Genomic DNA, 24902 nt, shown 5'->3' with positions numbered 1-24902 from the left:
ATATAAATATGTGTCTGTAGAGGACTATTTCGTGGTTCTCTTTATCTTGGTAACATACTTTTCTTTGCAGGCGCATTCCAAAAAATATTGTGACAGAGTGGCCCTTTTCATCGGAGACAGCATTTCAATTTACCACTCTGTCACAGAATTTTGTGAAAAACGATCAAGCTACGTTAATAACTAATTGAGGAACCGATTAGTATTTTGCTTGTATTTTGAGTATAATAAGATAACTATATTTTTGGACAATCAAAACATGAAATAAAATTCTAAAACATAACTTATCAGAAGCAGAACGAAGGACAGATCATTGTCGATAAAAAAGAAGAACGACCCATATGTGTATTCTGTGAACCGCATTAAGATTTTTACGCAATGATAGAAAAAAAAAACAATAAATTTTGGGGGTTCCCATACATAGAACTGAAACTCAAAAAAATATTTTCATCAAATCCATACGTGTGGGGTATCTATGGATAGGTCTTTCAAAATGGTATTGAGGTTTCTAATATTATTTTTGTCTAAACTGAATAGTTTGCGCGAGAGACACTTCCAAAGTGGTAAAATGTGTCCCCCCCCCCCTGTTACTTCTAAAATAAGAGGAGGATAAAACTAAAAAATATATATGATGTAGATTAGCATGCAAACTACTAGTAAGTAGTTTTTTTTAATACATCATAAATCGTAAACCGTAATTTACTTTTATATTATGTTACTTGCTGTTACGGAACCCTTCATGGGTGAGTCCGACTCGCACTTGGCCGCTTTTTTATGCAAAGTCGTTACTATTACGCCAGCTTATAATGAGATCCACGAAACCCGTCGAAACCGCTATTGGTAAATGTAAACATATACGTAGTTCATTATACCAAATTACGAAATCAAACGTTGACTACATCTAACAAACCGAATTATTGGTTAGTTCATTTCTACTGCATATGAGATGCTATCTGGAAATGGAATCGAGTATCGAATGCGGTATCGATTCGTGTTACTATGTCGTACGAATTTGAATATAAAAGCTACTTGGGCACACATTCCCCGAAATTGTAGTAAGCTGTATGGAAGATTAACATTTATACGTAATGGGCTATGATTACGTCACTGCGTTTCTGTGGCTTGCTTCTCAAACGGGGAGTGCTGGTTCAAACCTTGTTATCGGGCTTGCATCAATGATTTATTAATTTACTTTAATGTGTGAAATCTTTTGTGAAATTCTTCACCAACACAGTTAGCTTGGCTATTATTAACGGCGATACGACTCACCGCCTATCACGCTGGTCTAACAGAAAGCTCGGTGAGGTATTGGTACTTAGTGCGTCTTGCGATGGTGCAAAAGTCCAATCAGTTTCTTGCAAAGTAATAAATTAATTAGTTCCAATTAAGACCTCCTGGTTACATGTCGTTTCTGTAATAGACCAAAATACCTAGAAAAACATACATTTTATAATTATGACAACTAATGGTTCACAATTTCACCACTGTTTACAAATAATTCGCTAGGCTCAGTGACTGCACTTTTGCTCTTTGATTGTACAGACTACCTTAATTGTGATATTTTATAGTCGTGAGTTTCCTTTTTTTGACGTGTTTTACTGTAGGTTTTGCCTGAGAGGGCATTAGTTTATTGGCTGGACAATTAACTAATTAGCCGGATAGCTCATTTTGTGAACGAAGTTCTGTACTTAGTATATACATCAAAGAAAGAAGTCCTTATGCTTCCATTGCAGTTCAGTAGGTCCGCAACTTTGAAAATATCATCTTTTGATATGAGTAGAACAAAGAAGGAGAAGGATAGGATAGGATATAAGAGAAGGTGCAGGTCGTGTCGTATCGGGAGGTGAAGGTTTTGGCGGGAAGAAGAGAGGAATGGCGATTACTCCACCGACAAGAGCGCAGCTCTTAAATAGAAAGAGAGAGAGAGAGAGAGAGAGAGAGAGAACATGATATTTCTTTTATAAAAATCCAAGATAAAGATATATCAGTGTTAGTGGCACTGTAACGAAAGCCTTGGGAGATGATTCAGACCATGGTTCTAAGTCGGTATCAAGTGAAATTTGCTGATAAAATTCATAAAAGTTAGCGTTTATTTTCTTCCTCTTCTTATCTTGTGAGTTGTGAGGTGGAATACCAGCCTCATCAACCCTGGTGTCAGGGTTATGATTGAGTCGCCACAAGCCCCTGGCATTGCTCATGTAACGACTACTTATTATAGTTTATTTACTTATTAGTGTTTATTTTCATATTGTGCTTTAAGCCGCTTAAAAACCAAATTTTTAAACTAATAAAACAAAAATGGCAAATTATTAAAATCCATCAATGTAAATCGAACTACGTGTTTGTTGTTATGGTACAGTAAACACTTAAGATAAGATATTTTTTATTGTGGATCATAGGTGCATTATACATCTTAACCGGCTATGTCCCGCCGCAAGGGTATACAATATTTAAGTTACTGTTATAATAATATTAATGATAATACAAATTAAAAATATAAATAGAAGTACTTATCGAATTATGAAATGTTGTCATTGAAATATTCGTCCAGCTTAAAATCTTAATTATACAATAAGGCCGCTTATTGTATTCGTCCTATTTCTCTTTTGTTTTGTATTTTCCTGTTTGTGTAATACAGTATTTGTTATGTTGTTATGTTAAACATTTCCGACAAGAAAAACACCTAACATCGTTTTTACAAGAATCATTTAGACTTTCTATTTCAATTCGTTACGGTGTCATTAACACCCTCCCTAACAGCCTACGTGGTCTAGTGGTTAGAGCGTTAGGCTCACGATCTGGAGGACCGGGTTCGATTCCCGATGGGGACATTGTCAGAATCACTTTGTGAGACTGTCCTTTGTTTGGTAAGGACTTTTCAGGCTTGAATCACCTGATTGTCCCAAAAGTAAGATGATTCCGTGCTTCGGATGGCACGTTAAGCCGTTGGTCCCGGCTATTAGCCGTAAAAACACCTCCATCAACCCGCATTGGAGCAGCGTGATGGAGTATGTTCCATACCCCCTCCGGTTAAATGAGGGGAGGCCTTTTTTTTTATAAACAAAATTACATACATATACATTTTAATACTATCGCCAAACTACAACCCAGCCTGCCTGCCTGTGCCCAGCAGTGGGACGTATATGGGCTGTTTATGCCATTAACACCCAGAATTGGTCATGATTTCTGCTTACACCTCCTTATTTTATTTTAGCTATTATAATTAAAAAAAGTATATCTTTTTTACTGAAAATCCTTAAATATAACTACTGATGGTTTATGTAGTTGCAGACTGTGGCATGATTATTTTGACTCACGGTACCAAATAAGTAAAATATATCTCGCGCAAATCCCGCCAATACTACTACCATATAATAAGGAATAATACGTATAGAAAGGCAACTCTCCGCTCCCCAACAGCGGCTGCTAGGCTTACCTCACCCCCCTCGGTCTGACTTTATTAATCAATCATATGTGCGTCAAACGTCACACACATTTGCGTACGATATCGTCAATGTGTAGTGTCTATGAAAACGAGGTAATTTGTATGAAGTGCTACTACTTCATGCTTACACTAAGCTGTTACGATAGCAATGTTAAACACATATTTCATGACTTTCGTGCCATGCAAAAACCGCTGTCGTTAAGCTAAGTCGTAGTATTAAGGTAGCTTGGAACTCTGGCAATGAGCTAGCCACGAACAAAGCTGGTAAAGCGCTGGAAGTCACAGTCGTGAGATATTACTCAGGTTGGCGATGTAGGAATCGTACACTATACAGAGTGTTAGTGACATCGTAACGAAAACTTTGAGGGATTATTCAGACCATGATTCTGAGTTGATATCAAGTAAAATTTTCCGTCGCAAAATTATGGAACGAAAAATAATTTAAAAAAACCCAAAAAAACATGAATTTTCCAACAGGAAATTCCACTTAATATCAAGTCAGAATCATGGTCTGAATCATCCCCCTCAGTATTCGTTAGAGTGTCACTAACACCCATAGTTACTTGTATGGCTACCTGTATGTACGGGGTGTAAGTGACATCGTAACGAATACTGAGAGGGCTGATTAAGCCGAGGAGGTCGGTGGCGCAGCGGTTAACGCGCTCGGTCTGCGATTGTTGAAGTTAAGCAACTTTCGCAAAGGCCGGTCATAGAATGGGTGACCACAAAAAAAAAGTTTTCATCTCGAACTCCTCCGTGCTTCGGAAGGCACGTTAAGCCGTTGGTCCCGGCTGCATTAGCAGTCGTTAATAACCACCAATCCGCACTGGGCCCGCGTGGTGGTTTAAGGCCCGATCTCCCTATCCATCCATAGGGAAGGCCCGTGCCCCAGCAGTGGGGACGTTAATGGGCTGGTGATGAAAAAAAAAACTATAGAAAAATACGAATTTTGCGACGGAAAATTCCACTAGATTAACTCAGAGTCATGGTCTGAATCATCCCCCTCAGTATTCGTTACGATGTCACTAACATCCTGTATATATGTTGGAAAATGAGGCGAACGAACCCTAAAGAAGGTTGATAGAAAGTAAGAGAAAATACAAGGATAATGAATGGGGATTTGGTTGTTTATGGTATGAATTAAGAATGGTTAATGAATGGAACGGGAGGAAATTTTCCAAAAATAAGACGTTGTTAAAATATTGTTGTGTTGGTGTTGTTGTGTTGGAATAAATAATAAAAGGATCCAAGAACAATGAAATATCCCTTCTCCTTCTATCGTGTGGGTTGTGAAGTAACGCCCTTACGTAACCGTAATACCCTTTTACGTGACAATACGACCACATCAAAATATAAACAGCGATAAATTAATAAGGAAAATGTACATTATTTACATTTGTTATGTTTTATTTGCCATAGAAGCAGCCAAATAGCTCGCGACATCAAACACTTCAGGATTCCGATACCGACCCCGCCTGTGTGGTCTTATAGGGTCTTCCGAACCACGAATACTAGCTACACGAATACGGGCTAGTAACATAAAGCATTTAAGCACCTTTGCTGACTACAGGGGGGTTAAAAAGGCCACACCGAAGCCTAGATTTATTTATTTATTTATTTTCTTATAAGATGAATTCATCAAATATTGCAGTTTGACATTTGCGCATATAAAACCTTCAATCAGCGCTTATCGCTATCGACCCACTAGGGCCGATTAATTCTTTCAAATATTTTTCCTTTCAAACGACCCCCTGAGCCGAGGTTCGCGCCCAACTGGGCACCCTCAAGCCCGTTGTCTTAAACGTTGTACCGGGTGAGAGTCTTCAGCGCTCACCATTTGTCCGGTCAACTAGTTAATTCCATCTGCGGTAAATCTACAATAAGTCACGTCAAAAAAAAGTAATTTTCAGGAATTTTATAAGTAAGTTAAAACGCCCACTTCTATTTTTCAAGTCGGGTGCGCGAATGAAATTCGTTGAATGCGAGCAATTAATTACGTCACTTGTAGCGCTGTCAAGTCAGTCTCACTTGTAAAGCTTCATATCTCTGAAGGGCGTTGACAGTATTCAAAAAAGGGTAACCTTTTTTATACAGATAAGTATTTTTGTAATTATTAGTAAATACCATATCGACGGGGAAGAAGCAAATACTCCTATCTTACATTTTTAGGCAAATCGACTTTTTGATGTAGTTCGTTGCGAAATTTAATTTTACGTTGGCTGGCAAGATCTCCGTTGTATATTTCCTACTTTTAGGGTGATTTTCGATGAATAGAAATAGCTCTTAAAATAAAGATTTTATATGTTGCAATATTTTTTATAAAAATATCTCCTTTCTACAGAAATAAATAACTCCTATCTCATGTTTTAATCGATAATAGCTCCTATCTTCAGAATCAAGCATGAGTCTTTTTGTTTAATGGAAGATGATGGAGGTCGATGGATGATGATGGGCAATGGGCATGGCACGAAATGTGTCTTTGTTTCAAAAATAAGAGATGATGGACCCAAGATCTACTTTTTGGGGTGATTCGATCACAGACAATTTTTTAATATTAAATTATTTTTTTCCTAAGCGTGTAGCTCGAAAACGGGCGAAATATCAAAAAAATATTAAATTAACAAATTTGTAGACAATTTAATGTTCTTTAAATTAATATAAAGTTATTTTCTCTAGGACGCATTGTTTTTGAGATATCAGCTAAAAACTCAAAATTGGTATCTCTGACCTACACCCATTCCGCAACACAAAACATTTTTTTAAAGACAGTTATTAATAAAAATTGTTTGACAAGTTAATTATTTGATATTGGATAACTGGGTTATTTATAATTAACTTTTTGTCAATAAAATTCCCACAGTTTTAATTTTGGAGAGGAATTTAGAATAAAAAGTGAGAAGTAAATCGAACGACCAATAATACCGTACAAAAATATCGATATTTTATATTTTTGTATGGTTTGGTAAACATTAAGTTACGGAAATGACACCATGTAAACGTGGGAATTTTTACTATGTTAACTCCATAAATAAGGACACATTCAGGAATGTGTTCCGGAACACATTCCTGAAGAAAAATCATAGGATTCCTCCCACATACTCTACAACCCCTTTATTGACCGGGCTATTGATAATGATTTTAATAAGTACCTACGTGTTGATCTCAGTTGATTATTGACTTAATAAATATATAATTCGTACTATATTGATATTTTTTTTAAATGCCAATTAAAAAACGAAGGTGCCTACTTTATCATGATCAATAAATAATTTGTTAAATCTTGTTTAAGATCAAAGTTTATTTTCATTAAAAATGCTAAGCGTAGCACTTTCTTTAAAAAAGCTGTCGTTTCAGTATTTTTTTTTAAATACGATTATTTGTTATTATATTGCATGCTTTATAATAGTTTACAGTTAAATATTTACTAGTTAAATGTTGCGGCATTGCTTTATAATATCTCCTAACTTGAACATAATTTGAAATTCATTCAAAGCAATACATCCTATCTTACAAAATCATGTATAATTTACGTTAGTTTTATAGTTATTGTTTTTTTTAATTATTAATAGGTTTTTGAAGCTACAGTGAATAGTTTACAAAGAGAAATAAGTCAAACAATAGGAATTTGAAGGATTAATTGCAAGTGGAAAAACCGTCTAACGTCAAAACTTTCGACCCAACACAGAAACCAATAGGCTCTAACTTACATTAACTTTAATTCCTCTATATATACAAAATTAATATTAGTTTAAAAAAATGTCTCTTGAAATAACAAAACTATCTTCAGAACATGACGTCGCGCTATAATTATTAACAAAAAAGTTATTCAGCTTTTTCCTCCTCCTGTAAAGTTAGGTCTGTGTAAGATAGGAGTATTTGCTTCTTCCCCGTCGATATGTAATTAACAGCCTCCGTGGTCTAGTGGTAAGAGCGTTAGGCTCACGATCTGGAGGTCCGGGTTCTATTTATTGTAATATCATTATGAAACTTTTGATAAGTATCAATACAAAACATAAAGAAGCATAAACAGCCTATATAGATCCCACTGCTGGGCACAGGACAATTACAATTTTATGTATTATGTTACTAAATAATGAATTTGTTATTTTATTATTTGCTTGCATTTATAACTTAAATTGAATTAGAATTAATGCTCTCGAACCAAGCATTATACGAAAATTTATTATACTTAATATTAATTCAGTTCAAAATGCCAATACGCACGTATTCAATTTGAAAGTAGATTTATGCGTTTGACCTATTTTCGGTTATCGTTTAACAATTAATGGCATTACTACCAGCTCACTGGTGTCATAAAACATAACATAAATAGCATATACAGGGTGTTAGTGACGTCGTAACAAAAACTTTGAGGGATAATTCTGACCATGATTCTGAGTTGATATCAAGTGTACCGTCGCAAAAGAATGGATCTGAAAATAAATAAAGAGAACACAAAAGTTTTCATGAATTTTCCGACAGGATATTCCGCTTGATATCATCTCAGAATCATGGTCTGAATCATCCATTTCAGTATTCGTTACGGTGTCACTAACACCCATACGTACTTGCATGGCTACATGTATGTACTTGTACAGGGTGTAAGTGACATCGTAACGATTACTGGGAGGGATGTTATTCTGAGTTAATATCAAGTGGAATTTTCTATCGCAAAGTATAGAATTGAAAATAATTAAAAAAACTAATCAATATCATGAATTTTGCTCATTATTCGTTACGATGTCACTAACACCCTGTATACGTCCCACTGCTGGGCAGAGGCCCCCCGTCAGAGGAGGTATGAAGCATACTCTACCACGCTGCTCCACTGCGGGTTAGTGGAAGTTTGGACTAGTAGCCCAGAACCAAGGGCATAACATGCCATCAGGGATAATTAGATGATTCAAGCCTGCAATGTCCTTATCAAACAAGACAGTGTCACAACGTGATTTCTGCAATGTCCCCATCGGGAATCGAACCCGGACCTCAATATCGAGAGTCCACCGCTCTTACCACTAGAACACTGGGGTTGCAGGCACCTCGATTCGTAACCAAATTTTTTAATCAGCAGTTCTAACCACAAAACTCATTTATTTATACCTGAAATACTCGCGGAATGTGGATTATGTACGAATAAAGTCTGATACCACCGCGACTGAACCCAAAACAGTTATTTTTTCAATCAACAACCTTTGCTGCTAAATATCATTTCGTTTTGTTTCGTAGTATAAAAAAGATACGTTTTCAATTTCGAACGAACCCTTTACGAGAATAATTTTTCGTGAATTGTAATTTTAAATGAAGCCCTAACGCTTTACAATTAAAATTTTACAAAATGTGTTTGTATTGTAAGATTAAGAAAACAAAAAAAAACATAGAACGCGCTCGGCTGTTTACTGTCCAAGGCAGTCTTTTGATATCTCTCTATTGACGATGTTCGCCCGTAAAAAAGTTCTCAAACCTTACGGAGATGATGATGATTAAAGTTTTATAATAGACAATATTCATTTCTCCAGCAAAGTAATTTAAAAAAAAAACAACAAAATTTAACCTGAGAGAAGAAAAATGTAACAAAAAAATAAAATGAAGACCGATAAATTACAGGAAATTATAGCGAAATAGAAAGTAATGAGAGTGAGGTCAAGAGGTGTTAAAAATAACTTCTCGAACAGACTATTGAAATTGAGGAGCTCCAAAATTCAGTGACCTCTCGCTTGGCTTCCTTTGTATAATACTTTTACTATGTTTAAAAGCTTTATGAAGTTCCGACGATTTAATTTTATTTTGTATTTTTTACTGCTATTTAGTAGCAGGGTGGGCTCCTTTTACAGGTAAAATATACTTGTCGTGTCGTCTAGATAAAAAAAGAAACTAACAAAAAAAAATCAAATCTCTTCAATTGACTATCATGTCATAAAACAGGTAGAAATGTAGAAAAATGCGATCAATGATTATTATTATTTTTCTAATATATATTAGATGGGCTGATAAATTGTACAATTTTGACGTAGGTACCTAGTTGTTGAATGTATTGTCCAGTTTAAAAAAAAACTTAACTCAATCAAAACCTACTGAAATAATAAGTCAAATCTCCACAATAAATTAATTGACCAGCAATATGTAGCCAAATTGGTAAGATTGTAGAAAAATGAAAAATAAAATAAAAAAGCAAAAATATTTATTCGGCCAAATTGCATCATAAATAATTTAATTTTCAATTTCAAATTCAAAAATATCTTTATTCAGTAGTTAACATAGTTACACTTTGAATCGTAAATTTTTACATAACGAATAGCCACGCTCTTGTCGGTGTAATATTCTCCATGCTACTTTTTAGGGACAAATAGGGCAGTGGTTTCCCTCTTGCCTTCCGTCCCAAAGTACTCTGTCTGACGCGAGAATAATGGCGCCCAGAATAGTCTATTTCAATGCCGTACTAGGATTCCTGTCCTCCGCCTCTGAATAGTACTGACAGTGACTCTGTCAGGTAAAAGCAGGTGGCAAAATTGTAATCAAGAATAATCATCATCATCATCACCAGCCCATTAACGTCCCCACTGCAGGGGCACGGGCCTTCCCTATGGATGGATCAAGAATAATAAATAAATTGAATAGCCTCTCTTTTTGAGCAAAATAAACCGATTTTTAAATCGGCCTATGTAAAATCCCATTAGCAGAATAATAAGAACCAATATAATTTTACATAAATCCAATTAAAATCAAACCGTTTAAATATGGCATTCCAGATTGCTGACATTTCAAAATTATGATCGATGGCACCCTCATGACATACCCGGATCGTTATACTTTACTCCCGATTCGTTCGTTTTAATCTGATATTTTTTTGTAAGATCTTTAAACCCTATTAAAATAAATATTTAAATTTAGAACTTGGGATCAAAATTCAATTAAGAATTTTATAACCTGGGATCCTGTAAATCACGGGTGGATAGGCATCTTCTGGGTAAGCTCGTTTCACCGTCGACATCTTCTTCTCCTCGTAGAAGAACGTAGTCAAGAGCAATCCCATCTTAATTTTAATAAAACAGGACTTGCAATTTTTAATATCATCATCATCAATTTAAGAGCCACGCTCTTGTCGGTGTAGCATTTTCAATTTTTAATATATTTTACGTTAATTTTAAAATTACAATAACACATTCGTTAACCTATGATTGGTCTAGGTATTCCTTCTGGTTGTTAGGTCTGTTTACAGTACATATATTTTTGTAAAATATCAGACCTCTAAAATTTTCAAGTCAGGTGAACGGACCTCGGGAATAAAACGGCATAACGTTTATGAGCTGTTCTGGATATGTCAGCCATACAAATGCTTGTCGACCAATTCCAAACATAAATATTACTGAGACACACACTTTTCCTTATAACACGTAAAGATAACTAAATTCCAAAAGGAAAAACATGTCAAGAAAATATACAAAACGACCTTCAACGGATCTTATTCGTCATCCTTCCACACGCAATTATAAACAAAACCATACAAAGGTTAATAATATATGATTATAATTATCTGTGAAATAAAAAATATTTAACAAATTGTATTGAACTATCGAGTTGATTGATAACACTATAAGACAGCCGGCCAAGCAGTATGGCATTAACTGATTAAAAAAAAGAAAAATAAAAACAATTATGATAACGAAGCGACAGAAATAAATATGTTTGTAAATCGCAGAAGAGTAATTTCTCAAACTGGCAAATGAGTCAAAAAAGTCAGTCATTAAAATATAGAATTAACAAAAATAAATAAATTATTTACTCTTGTTAAAGTATGTAAAAGTAATTCTTGGTGAAAAATAAAAATAATGATAATAATATAAGTATAGGCCAATTTCAGAAGATAAACTGTTGTCATGAACAATTGGTACTTGTAAAGTAATCGTCATAGACAAATCAGGATGCCGCTAATTAATTGTAAAACATTTGAGTTAAAAATAATAATGTGAAGCATTGTGTTCTAAATTTAAAAAAAATGTGAAGCGAGACGTTTTTTACCTGTTAATTCTGTGTTGTAACTTAAATACGAGAATGTTAAAATGATCGTCTATTTGCAAACTAAGAACGATACATAAATAACTTTAATTTGTTGTGATTTTACAAGATATTAGAAGCCATCTAAGACGTTATATCAAAGAGAGCATTAAGACGCCTGTAGAATGAAAGCTTCTTAAACAAAACTAAGAAACAAACGGCCAAAATGCGATATAAGACCAAAGGGGCCAACATAAAGCATTTATTCATAATTATTTCCTCGAAAAAGAATGGCACTAATTAAAATTTCTAAAGCCGTGTCGAGACATCAAAGAAGCTGCAAAGAAAACTTGAAAAGCCATTTTTAGGACACGAAATTAAAACATATCAAATGCGAAATATTTAAAAACACTTCCCTAAACAAATTAAAAAGAACAATGTTGAACATTACCTTTTTGGAAACATCGTGACAGATCAAATATCCGTTTAAATTTCATGTTACACGAAGCATGATATCGTCACTTTCGACACGAATACTTGTATAAAAAAAACACTTATTTCACAGTTCGTTAGCTAAACAAATGCATTGACAGTCACAAACGTTTACATTGAACGGCGAGGAGCGTATATTTTATTATTTTACAGTACCGCGGTAATTCTGGATTTGAATCGTTCACGACTCTACATGCGTCCGGTCGCGAACGTGGCCGCATGGCAACTGAAATTTCGTTACAAAATTCGAACCTGTTTTTCCCGAGGCTCCCATTTCATGGAGAGATTGCGAGAGCTTGTATTAGTTCGTTTAGATAATGATAGATGGCGCTCTAATGTAAATTGTGGAAGGCTGGGTTGTCTTGAGGAAATATTAATATTTTCTCAAAGGAATTTAATTAATAGTATTTTATGTAAAGGGTTGAAAAGTTTGCCATTACTGTTTAAATATCCGCCGACTTTTTATTTGAACGCCAAAAAAGCTTGAATGGAATATTCTTCTTTGGCTTCCCATTCTTTACTAGAGTTCCCTTTTTGAAATGTATTTAGTAAGTAAATATATTTCTATTTATTTGCGGAAATCAAGCTTCACTTAAAATTTCGTTTTACTTATTCATTTCTTTCTGGCTATTGCAATAAAATTATGACCATCGACACTGAGAACCGTCACCTTACGTAATATGTCAGTCCCATACATCTTCTTTACTATCACTTTTCTGTTTCCGGCCAAGTAGTTAATGCAATTATGTTAATGCGGCAAATCTATAATAAGCCACGTCAAAAAAAAAAGAAATAAATGTTATTGGTTGTCATATCGTTCACAACTTGGCTAAGGGAGTGAATAAAAATTACTATAGACATAACTATAACGGTGTTATGCTACAGACTATGGCTCACCTGACGCCCTACCAGCGTGCCCTGAGACCTGTACAGTCATGAGCAATATCATATACCCACTTTAGAACCCTGTCGCACTATCATATTTGGCATTTAATGAGACTTACGGTTAAATTTGTCAAAAAATTTCGACACTGTTGCAAGTGCCATGATCACGGGATGACTGATGAGATTGGAGTGGAGTAGGTAGATCCATAATTTTCTACGGGCAGACATATCTGCACCAACCGCGTCTGTCTGCAATAACCGCGTAAGCTTAAAACAATGTATAAAGCACCCTAAGCTGTGACTTCTATAAATAAAAAAAAACGGTGTAAACTAGCATTACCAGGTATTTTCTAATAGATATATCCCTCCCAAGGCCGTTGTTATTATTGCGAATATACGTTGGTACAAGTCATAGGAGGAGAGACTAGTAATAATAATAAGGGATAATCGCCGTCTGGTGTCACATCATATTTTGATTTAATTGTCTTATGGGGCCTCTACGTGTTGGCTTCGGCCCCACGCACGCGTTCCAAAAGTCCGGGACTCTATAGTCTCGAGATATGGAAATGTCAAACATAATAAATAATAAAAAAGTTTATTTAGGTAAAATCACAACAATACAATACAATACAATAGTACAATACTAAAATAATATATTACAATAATACAATAATGGCTGCAAGTTGTCTTTGATTACTTGTGGCTCTGCCCACCTCATTAGGGATTACGGGCGTGAGTTTATGTATGTATGTATGTAATACAATAATATACAACAATTTGGTAGTACAATAATAATATTCTTTTTAAATATTTGTTTTTTTGCTGATCTGGGAGCGAGTATAAAACGTTTCATCTTCAGGCAACTAGATGTGGTCTATGACCCCACCCCTGCGCCGTAACTGTTCCACCAACTCGTACGAAACGCCTATCCTATCCTAACTTTAATAAACTGCCAGAAAGTATCAGAGACCTGTCTGTAAGAGTGTTTAGACGATCTTTGATTAAGCTACTGAGTGAGAAACCCTTTTATAGTGTCAGTGAATTTATTGATCACAAAATGTAATAATTAATTGTATATAAATCTGTATGGCTCTTTTCTTTATTAATTTTTGTTATTTAAATATAATTTAATGTTAAATTGTATAATAATTTGTATTATGTATTTATATTGTTTTGTATTATGATGTATATTTTGATTGTAATTGTATGTTGCACGACCTTTCTGTATTTGCATACCAATTAAATTACCAAGTTTTGGTTAAATGTGTGAAACTTTAATTTAGTCATATATAACAACCAATGTACCACATTTACTGCAAATAAATGATTTGATTTGATTTGATTATGGTCTGGAAATCTCTGCCCGCAAATCTGTTTCCCGATACGTACAATAGAGTACTTTCCAACTAGTCAAATCAGTTACTTTTTACTAAACGTCAAAACATGAAAATACTATGGATAGGATAGGATATACGGAAAATCTCACCTTGGACCCTGCAAGGGCATAGAAAAGTTACTTAAAATAACTATCGTATAATAAGTATCTATAAAGTATTTATTTATTTATCATCGTGTCTTCATGCATAGTTTATAAAAAATCATTGTTGTTATAAATTCTGGTAATTTGTACCTGCCTGCCCTGATAGGGATTGCGAGCGTGATTTTTTTTCTATTCGTTATTAATAATTGAGTTGGATTATGATCCAAAACTAAACTACACGTTATTGTGCCCAATTCGTAACTGGGTGCTACGCCATTGCTACAAACCGTTACGCCGTAGCGCACAGCTACGAATTGTGTACAAGTCGATCGAAAATTTTATTAAAGAAATGGTTTTTATCCAGAAGCTAATCGTTGTTTGTCATACAAGATACTGTGATCAGAACTTCGTATTAATAGTGAATGCTTTTATATGCAACAGCCTCCGTGGTCTAGTGGTTAGAGCGTTAGGCTCATGATCTGGAGGTCCGGGTTCGATTCCCGATGGGGACATTGTCGAAATCACTTTGTGAGACTGTCCTTTGTTTGGTAAGGACTTTTCAGGCTTGAATCACCTGATTGTCCGAAAAAGTAAGATGATTCCGTGCTTCGGAGGGCACGTTAAGCCGTTGGTCCCGGCTATTAGCCGTAAAAACACCTCCACCAACCCGCAGTGGAGCAGCGTGGTGGAGTATGCTCCATACACCCTCCGGTTGATTGAGGGGAGGCCTGTGCCCAGCAGTGGGACGTATATAGGCTGTTTATGTATGTATGTGTGCTTTTATGTATGATTACTTGAGGCTCTGCCCACTGCATTAGGCATTACCGGCATGATTTTATGTATTTATACTTTAATACCACCTTTTATAGCAACTATTTTGTATCAGTGGCGAGGTAAACTTATGGCCTGTGGAGATAAGCCGGCAATTGTTACCGAAGTCTGGCTCCAGGGTTCCATTGTGAGCTTCAGCCTCCAATAATCCCAGCTTAGCTCGCACTTAGATGCAGATTCAGAGAGAAAAATCTGTTGACTTTGACTTCCTTAAGATTGCTGGCTGGTAAAGCGTAAGTTTTCTCAACCTAAAATACTTGTTTTTTTTTTAAGGTTATGGCAATGGGTCGCTTAGGGGTACGACCATTCTGCCAGTGTCGTAAAATACTTGTCAAGAAAAACAAAACGAAATAGGGTAGTTTGCAACTAGTCAAATCAGTTAGTTTTTACTAAACGTCAAAACACGAAATTACTCTTGGAATTTGTATGAAAAAGAAACCAGTGACGTCATAGAAAAACGTGATAAAATGTCGCACTTATTATTACATTTTTATTTATAAAAAGTACATAATATTTACATATTTTCTTGTGTTTATTGCACATTTTCTATAACCTCAAAAGATTAGTCAATTTAAAACTTGTCTAATTAATTGCTACTAAATCAATAAAAGTCACATAAAAACCTAAAGTTTTGTAAAATGAGTCGTCATTTAATGATTAATTCAACATTATTTCACAATAAATATACAAATATTTGTAATATTATAAATAAATTAAATAGAAATAAGAGAATGTCTTTTGTGAGTTTAAGATCTGTCTTTATTTAGTAATCAGAATTTCCTAATTTATTTTTGACCTAGGATTTACCTAATTCTTCCGAATACTTGTTAAACAAAACAAGAGTTTAATTGGATATCAAAATTGAATTTGAAACTTAAAAATAAAAAAAGACTTATAATATTCACTACAGTATGACGTTTGTTTTTTATTATATTTCTGTGTGTTTCCCTTTTTTTTTGATGAGAATTGTATGTATGTATGCATGTCTTGTGAATGTGAAATAAAGTATTATAATATTAATATTATTATTATTTTTCTTTTTTTTTGAAAAGTGTGTCAGGATCGAAACAAATGGAATTCCATAGTCTCTGCCTACCCCGTTGGGAAATAGGCGTGAGTTCATAAATGTATTCTTTTTTTACAATAACAAATTTACTAATTTTACAATTTGTTTAGGCGAAAATGTGTTAAAAATGATTTAGTTATTAAAATCGCATCTCAAAGCAATTGCGAGCGCAAAATCTCAAAGCTAAGTGTTCTACTGAGGCCGTCTAAGGCATCCAGTGAAAATGCAAATTCAAAATGGAGGTTAATGGCCTACGGATCACATCTAGCACCAATTAGTGCCAAGTTATACAACCTTCACTACGCCAGAACTACGAAACAATACCAACCTTATCATTTGAACTGCAAGCTTCAAAATTATATGACAACCCAACTGGATTCAACGTGCATTTTACGAAGCTTCGACAGGAATTTGAATCGTATGTTGAAGGGTTAAAGGTGGGTTTAAGTTGTACGCGGATTAAGTAGGATATACATTAGCGAAGTGAACGTTAAGGCGGCTACACACAGACTGACGTGTTCTGTGGTGTTAGTGATCCATTCAACACCTGTGTCCGTTTGAATGTGAATTATCGGTGTCAATTCATACGATCGAATAAGATCGAAGCTTTTGGAGCAATTATACATTGTTTTAAGTTTACGCGGTTATTATCCAAAATTAAAACACATAATAACGGGTTCTTACCGCATTTAAATGGGGATGTGAGACTCCCAAACGCGTTTAAATGGGGAGTCTCATATCCCCATTTAAACGCGGTAAGAACCCGTTATTATGTGTTTTAATTTTGGAGCAATTTCCAAATTATGTGTGTCTAGCTATTACATAACAACCCAGAAGTCATTGAACTTATAAATAATTATTATATTCTGAACCATTTACGGCTTCTGTGGTTCAGTGGTTGAGCACTAACCTCACAATCCGGAGGTTCCGGGTTCGAATCCCAGTAGTGACTTATCATAAAAATCACTTTGTCCTCAAGTTGTTCAGGACATTGCTGGCTGATCAACCGATTGTCAGAAAGTAAGATGATCCGTGCTTCAAAGGGCACATAAAGTAGTCGGTCACAGTTTTATTAATTAAAATATAATATAACATAAAAGCATCATGCCTGTATCCCCAAAGGGGTAGGCAGAGGTAATATACACCTACTCCGCGCCAGACATTATTACCATAAATCGGGCCAAATACAGAGAAGCAACATAATAATAATTATTTATAATCATGAATGATCAAAACGTGAATTTGAACTCCTATTACTACCTTACAAATAAAACAAACACAGCTTCCACACACAAACACAACAACCTCCGTGGTGTAGTGGTTAGAGCGTTAGGCTCACGATCTGGAGGTCCGGGATCGATTCCCGATGGGGACATTGTCGAAATCACTTTGTGAGACTGTCCTTTGTTTAGTAAGGACTTTTCAGGCTTGAATCACCTGATTGTCCGAAAAAGTGAGATGATTCCGTGCTTCGGAGGGCATGTTAAGACGTTGGTCCCGGCCGTAAAAACACCACCAACCCGCATTGGGGCAGCGTGGTGGAGTATGCTCCATACCCCCTCCGGTTGATTGAGGGGTGGCCTGTGCCCAGCAGTGGGACGTATATAGGCTGTTTATGTTATGTATGTTATGTTATTCTATTTGCCGCTTAAGTGTGCACCCCACCGTGCTATTTTAATCCGCAGCCGCGTAAGGCCATATGTAGACACCTTAACGGGTGCAAGGCAGCATGTTAATCCTCGCAATGCTTAGGATTAGCAAACCAGCGTTATCTACGGCAGTATCTGTGTAAATAGACGTGTTTGCTTTTCATATTTCCGCCTTTGTGTAGTGAGTAGCGTACGCGTTACGTTGTGCTGTGCGTGCGGTGTTTACATTTTATTTATTTATTTAGAAAAATATACATTGTAACATAACAGAAAAATCCACATCTGTTACAAAGTTTCTCTTAAAATTACTTAACATACATGACACACAAAATAAAATAATAAAAAATAACAACAAAGAAATGAGTTCAAAAATTATTCCCGAATGGAGCTTACAGGCATCATGCTTTCAAAAGTCTTCTCACATTCCTTCATCAAACATGTTATCGAACTAACAAACAAATCACAATGTATATGCCCTCAATTCCCTCCAATGCCCTCCGAAGCACGGAATCATCTTGCATTTACTTCTTCGGACAATCAGGTGATTCAATCCTGAAAAGTCCTTCCCAAACAAAGGACAGTCTCACAAAATGATTTCGACAATGGGAACATTGGGAATCGATCCCGGACCTCCAGATCGTGAGCATAACGCTCTAACCACTACACCACGGAGGTTGTTGTGTTTGTGTGTGGAGGCTGTGTTTGTTTTATTTGTAAGGTGGTAAATATATTATATGATAGGTTAGGCTTATAGTGTTTGATAGGATTAGTTGAATTGTTTTATTTCAGATGTTTTTGTATCCTAAACTGTCACGTTTATTATTTCGTTTCCTATTTATTTATTAATGCTGCTGTTATCGGACTTGTTCCGTTAACAAACGGTTTGCGTTTTTTAGTATGTAGTTAACTATTTAGACTTATATATGTGGATTTTTTTTGTTGGCATGTAGCTGCTTAAAATAAGTTTTCATCGTTTTTAGCCATCCTAACTTCACATTTTTTATGAACTACACGAGATCCCGAAAATTTCGGAATTCCGTGGGTTTATATTTCCAAACCCGCGAGATCTCTAATTTGCGATCTCGAGTTGGGATTGCACTCTCTATCCGGTCAAGTTAAGCCGTTAATGTCATCGGAACATCTGTGGTAAGTCACGTTACAAAAACCTCTCAGTTTCAACGAGATTTCAAAAGTTTAAAACCTTTAAAAAATTCACCGTATAAAGTAACACAGCGAACATCGGTGCCAAAATACGGTATGCAATGAAAATTAAACCGGTTTTTATGGAATGGACATCCCTAGTGAAGGTATTTTCTTTTTCAAAATCTGTTTTTGTTTTTTGTAAAAATTATAATAATAATATTCTGGGATTTTTTAATGCGATGTCCTAAGGAAAAGTTTTGTACGATCTACTCTGAATCGGTGTGCGTGTATGAAACGATTGGTGAATGTGGAGGAAGCAAGAGAAGTGTGTCAGGATCTAAGCAAACGGAATGGAATGTTAAATGCTGACCATCTGCAAACCCACACTCCCAAGAAATGTATTTCGGAGGTATGTGATCCAACCTGTAGTGGGCTGGTTTTCCTTTGGCGGGTTGGATGATCAGATAGGCAGTCGCTTCTGTAAAAAACCTGTTTAATCTACAGGTTAGGCAAGCGGACCCCGTGATAAACGGGATAACGCTAGGGAGATGATTATGTGATTTTATTCTATAAATTAAGCTAAAAGTATCTATTTTCGCGCTACACTGTGGTGTGTCTATCTTGTGTTTATACTTGTACAGGTAGATAAAAGATATCCTTTATCTAGTTGTCAAGAGGAGATCGCTTTTAGCGATAAAACCCACTTGCCCACGATGACTATTAGTTTATTTTTGTTTTTTCCTTTTACCTGTTCTGTGTTTGTGTGTAATTCATTCAACGCTCTATACACCTCTGCCTACCCCATCGGGGATACAGGCGTGAAGCTACGTTTAGTCTTCAAAGTCAACATCGACAATGACGCAAATAAGCGCAGTAATCGACACGAACAACACTGTAATATCGATAGGGCGTTCAGTAACCGTAAATCTCTGCTGGACGCGAATTTTACCAGTCGAATAAAAAAAATCCCTCCAATTTACTAGTGGGCCATAAATCTTGCGGCGAACTGGATACTACTCATTAGTACAGTTTTAAACTGGTTTTTACTGGTTTAAATCGGATTTTAAATGGTACGCCTTTTTGAAGTTTGTTCTGTTGGGTTTAAAACAGAAAGAAGAGGCGTTAATGCCTATAACACATACCAAGGTATCGAAATTGAAAGTAAGGGTTATTGGAATGACTATAGGGCTTATTACATCTTCCTGTACGCCTGTACGATAGGCTGCACGTGTCATGGTGAGTGATTACCATGGTTACTCCCCACCAACTCGCTCAAGATCGTGGTTTCCACGGTTACGACTTAACTTACCGCACCAATTGGGTCGTGCACTAATTAATCAATCAATCAATAATACTTTATTGCACAACATTATGAGTGAAAACATAAGCACAATAGGCGGCCTTATTGCTAAACAGCAATTTCTGACAGGCAACCTTAGGGTGAAAGAAGATTATGCATTGGAGCACGGGCTGGTGCAATAAACATTTAATGATAATATATTATAATGAATGTGCACTAGAATCAAGATAGATCATGAAATTATAATTACTAAATAGAGACAGATCATGACCTAACAAGAAACATTTTTTTACTTTACTTATTTTTATGAATTTGAATCAAGAAATACGTAATAATAAGTGCGACACTTTGTCACGTTCTTCTATTACGTCACATTGTGCTTTTTCATACAAATTCCACAGGAATTTTGTGTTTTGACGTTTAGTAAAAAGTATCTGATTTGACTAGTTGGAAACTAGCCTATATGGCACCGTGTTAGATGTATCTCACATGGCCGTAAGCCGCTAAGAAGTAAGAGAGAGCGCGCGACGTTAGTCCGTCTGGCTCGCATTTGTGCGTTAGATGGCAAAAAAAAAATGAGAATTTTATTGATGCTAAGAATTAGATTTTTATACGGAGTATCCGTAACATGGTAATAAGCTGAATCCGTCAGTGTGGCGTACGTATTTAAAGGACTTAGAAATAACTAAGTCTAAAGAAAGATTCATACCGCCCAAATTTCAATGCGTGAATTATAAAAATTACTAAAAATAATGCACACTAAAATTATACAAATAAATTAAAAAATAAAAATATGCTGTAGGGCAACCGACGTTAGGAAATAACTATTTTTAATTATAAATAAAAAAAATATTAAAAAGAAATCCGATCATATAAAAATACTTGAATAGATGTAGCTGACGAGTTTCTCAAAATTGACAAAATTTATATAATATTTTAATAAAAGTGGTCCTCTAGCATATTTTTCATTTTTTAATTTGTTTATGTAATTAAGCATATTTTATTTTTGTATAAATAACAACCTATAATGACCCATTCATCGATAATTGGATTATTTCACAGTCCAATTATTGATGTAACTTTTATTTTCTTTCATATTTTTTTTCTGCTGCGGTACCTTTTAAAAATACCTTTATGAGTGTAATTAGCCAATGAGAAAATACCTTTATGAGTGTGATTAGTGTCACGGGAAAGAAAAATCTCCCATGAATACATGGACGCCAACAATATAGACAAAAATATTGTCTTAAATATGCAATGCAAGTTTTCGGTGAATGAAACATTTATGGCTTCCATATTTACAAAGAACGATATTGTCATGCAAATAAGATTTGAAACTGTCTTCAATATTATTTCGTTTACCATAATCATAAATTTCCAACAAAATATCTTTATTAACAAGTTCAAGAGAGTTCACTTGACGCCTGCAAGTAAAATTACTTATATTATAAAATATTTTATCTAAATATACGAAAAGAGACAACGTAGTCAAACAAAATACTTTTAATGAAACGTCAAAAAGAGAAAGAGTAGAAATTGTGTATACGTAAATAGTTTCCAACTAGTCAAATCAGTAACGGTTTACTAAATGTCAAAATACGAAATTAGGTACTTCGAAAGTATGAAAAAGTACGCTGTGACGTCATGGGAAACCGTGATAATATGTCGATTTTATTATTATGAAATGAAATGACATAAAGTTTATTCGATCTAGAGTAGTACAAAAGATCTTAAATATATATTATAATCAAAAAAAGTACATCACTCAACCATACAGCGTGCGAATATTAATATTAAATAATTTATACATAAACATTTAGTCTTTAATAAATCTGTCTTAAAAAAATAAATAAAAATATATATGTTTTTGTCAATTAATATTCAGTAACAAAATAAATCAAAAAACTTAAAAATGTTTTTCGTTAGTTTTAGATCTCTCAAGGAGAGATGGCGCTCAAACTACTCAACACTAGGTAACGGCCTCCGTGGTCCAGTGGTTGCGCGCTGGGCTCACGATCCGGAGGTCCCGGGTTCGAACCCTGTTGGGGACATATCACAAAAGTCACTTTGTGATCCCTCGTTTGGTTAGGACACTACAGGCTGATCACCTGATTGTCCGAAAGTAAGATGATCCGTGCTTCGGAAGGCACGTTAAACCGTTGGTCCCGGTTACTACTTACTAATGTAAGTGCGTAGTCGTTACATGAGCCATGTCAGGGGCCTTTGGCGGTTCAATAATAACCCTGACACCAGGGTTGGTGACGTTGGTAATTCACCTCACAACCAACAAGATAGAAGAATATGACCATGGTATAACATACTCGTAATATACTTTGTGAAAGGATTCACCAATCTGTGTGGGATGTTTTCAAGGATTATCTAGAGTGCCCGGATGTAACAGAGGTATTGTATGTATACATCGTCAAGGCTCCTTTATTGGACCCCGAGGGATTAAGCTTTAGAGTACCCTTCCTTGCCTCGTGGTGTTTCAAGTACTTCGCATGCCTGTACCTTAAATACACTTCCTATGATCAAAATCTGAACATTTCAAACCTGGGGGGTTAAATTATTATTGCGTATGGCAGACAAAAATAAAATATCCCGCGTGGATCATATATCTACCTGAAGCTCCCCTAACCAGGTCTCTGCCGCATCCGTCACACAGTGCAGCTCTGCTATGCCACCTGGGAACCGGGGCAGAGGACACTCGTTCACTATGTGAGATATGGATTGGGGTTAAATCAGATACAAAATATACTTTACTGCGAACAGCATACAAAACATACACGAAAGATACAGTACAATCTGGCGGCCTTATTGCTAAGCAGCAATTTCTTCCAGGCAACCAGTGGTAAAAAAAAGAAACATTTATCATAGTTGGGTGCGAGACGGTGCAACATCGGGTATAAAAAAAATACTGGCATAAAATATATAAATGAAAATGAAGTTAAAATGTTCACATCGAAGCAATTCATCTAAGAAAGCTATTTGACAGTTGTTTGCATTGCTCACTTACTTTTATATGCGCAAATGTCAAATTGTAATATTGCTTTCTTAAATGAATTGCTTCGATGTGGCTATTTTAACCTCTCTGTTATTCAATACTCTTGAATGAAGTACAAAGGACTCAGATTGCTTTGTCTATGATAAACTGTTATTGATTGAGGTTTACGCGGTTATTGTCATAATTAAACATATAATACCGGGTTCTTACCGCGTTAATCGCGGCGGCGGTAAGTAACGCGGCAATTATTATGTTTTAATTATATCAAACTTCATACCAAAAACGTTCTGAATCCCATAATCTGGGGGTACGGTAGTGTCCCCGCCAAGACGAGCAAAGCGAAGCGCAAGGACAGGGCACTACCTACCTTTCCTCCAAACGTTTCGTTGATTTTTGAAACTCTCATAACTCTGGTTTGAATTATACCAGATAAACCAAATTCTTAGGATATGTTGAATATACTTTATTGCACTTAACAACTAGTTACATCACAAACAAGAAATGGACGTTTACAAGGGTGGACTTATCTCTAAGAGAGATCTCTTCCAGCCAACCCAGAGGTAGTATTAGAGTAACTGCGGAAGAATAAAAAGAGGTGCAATATATTAAATACATTATAATAATTATATCTACATATAAAACCGTTTAAAAATATATATATACACAAACATATGCCTAAGCCTCTATAAATATATACACATATAAAATATACTATACCTACATACATACCTATTATATATATAACAATATACTTAGACTACGAATACTCTATGGATAAAAAGTGCTCTTTGACTCTCTTCTTAAAAATTAGGTAAGAGGAACTCTCCTGAACTACCCTCGGCAGCCTATTCCAGAGCATGGCTGCACGGACGGAAAATGAGTGAAAGCCAAAATTGGTATTGGTCCTAGGCATCTCCAGCATCTTAGTAATACATGGACGCCTAGAACGTGAGGGAGGGGGCAGGAGGTGGAAGCGGGACCGTAGATAGGAAGGGGTACCAGGATCATAGAGAATTTTGTAAAGGAAGGAAAGGATGTGCACATCACGGCGAAGTCGGATAGGGAGCCATTTTAACGACGCACGAAACTCAGAAATATGGTCATACTTGCGTAAGCCGAAGATGAAACGTATCGCCAAATTTTGAAGACGCTCGAGTTTGTTAAGCAGCTCCTCGGTTACATCCAAGTAACAGACGTCCGCGTAGTCGAGAATCGGGAGCAGGAGAGATTGCGCCAGCATAATCTTGGTGTGAAAAGGGAGGAAGAATTGGAGACGCTTGAGAGAGTGAAACGTGAAGTGCATACGCTTGCTCAGCTCATTAATATGAGAAGACCAAGACATATGACAATCCATTATAAGCCCCAAATTTTTCGCCTTCTCAGAATAGGCAATAGGGATCCCGTCGTAGACAAGCGGAGGAAAAGACTTCCAGTCAAGCATACTTCTGAGTCTACTGCTACCCACGATCAACGCCTGTGATTTAGCGGGATTGACAAGGAGACCAAAAGTAGTTGCCCACGATTTAATGGCTGATAGGTCAGAATTTAATGCGTCAATCGCTTCAGAGGCATCGCAGGGAGAAAAATGCCTGTAAATTTGTAAATCATCTGCATACAA

At 35.7% G+C, this 24902-nt stretch overlaps 1 protein-coding gene across 1 annotated transcript in view; it reads right to left on the bottom strand.

Moving 5' to 3' along the window:
- LOC126382070 (neuroligin-4, Y-linked-like) overlaps positions 1-12128 on the bottom strand; it is a 73370-nt gene extending 61242 nt beyond the window's left edge. The window contains exon 1 of the mRNA XM_050031771.1: positions 11886-12128. The gene's annotated coding sequence lies outside the window, so the exon portion shown is untranslated. The remainder of the gene's footprint in view (positions 1-11885) is intronic.
- Positions 12129-24902: the final 12774 nt, after the last annotated feature.

The sequence above is a fragment of the Pectinophora gossypiella genome, chromosome 3 (genome assembly GCF_024362695.1).
Source record: "Pectinophora gossypiella chromosome 3, ilPecGoss1.1, whole genome shotgun sequence".
Classification (NCBI taxonomy): domain Eukaryota; kingdom Metazoa; phylum Arthropoda; class Insecta; order Lepidoptera; family Gelechiidae; genus Pectinophora; species Pectinophora gossypiella.
Note: the sequence above shows the minus strand (reverse complement) of the source record. Positions and strands in the feature narration are given on the sequence as shown.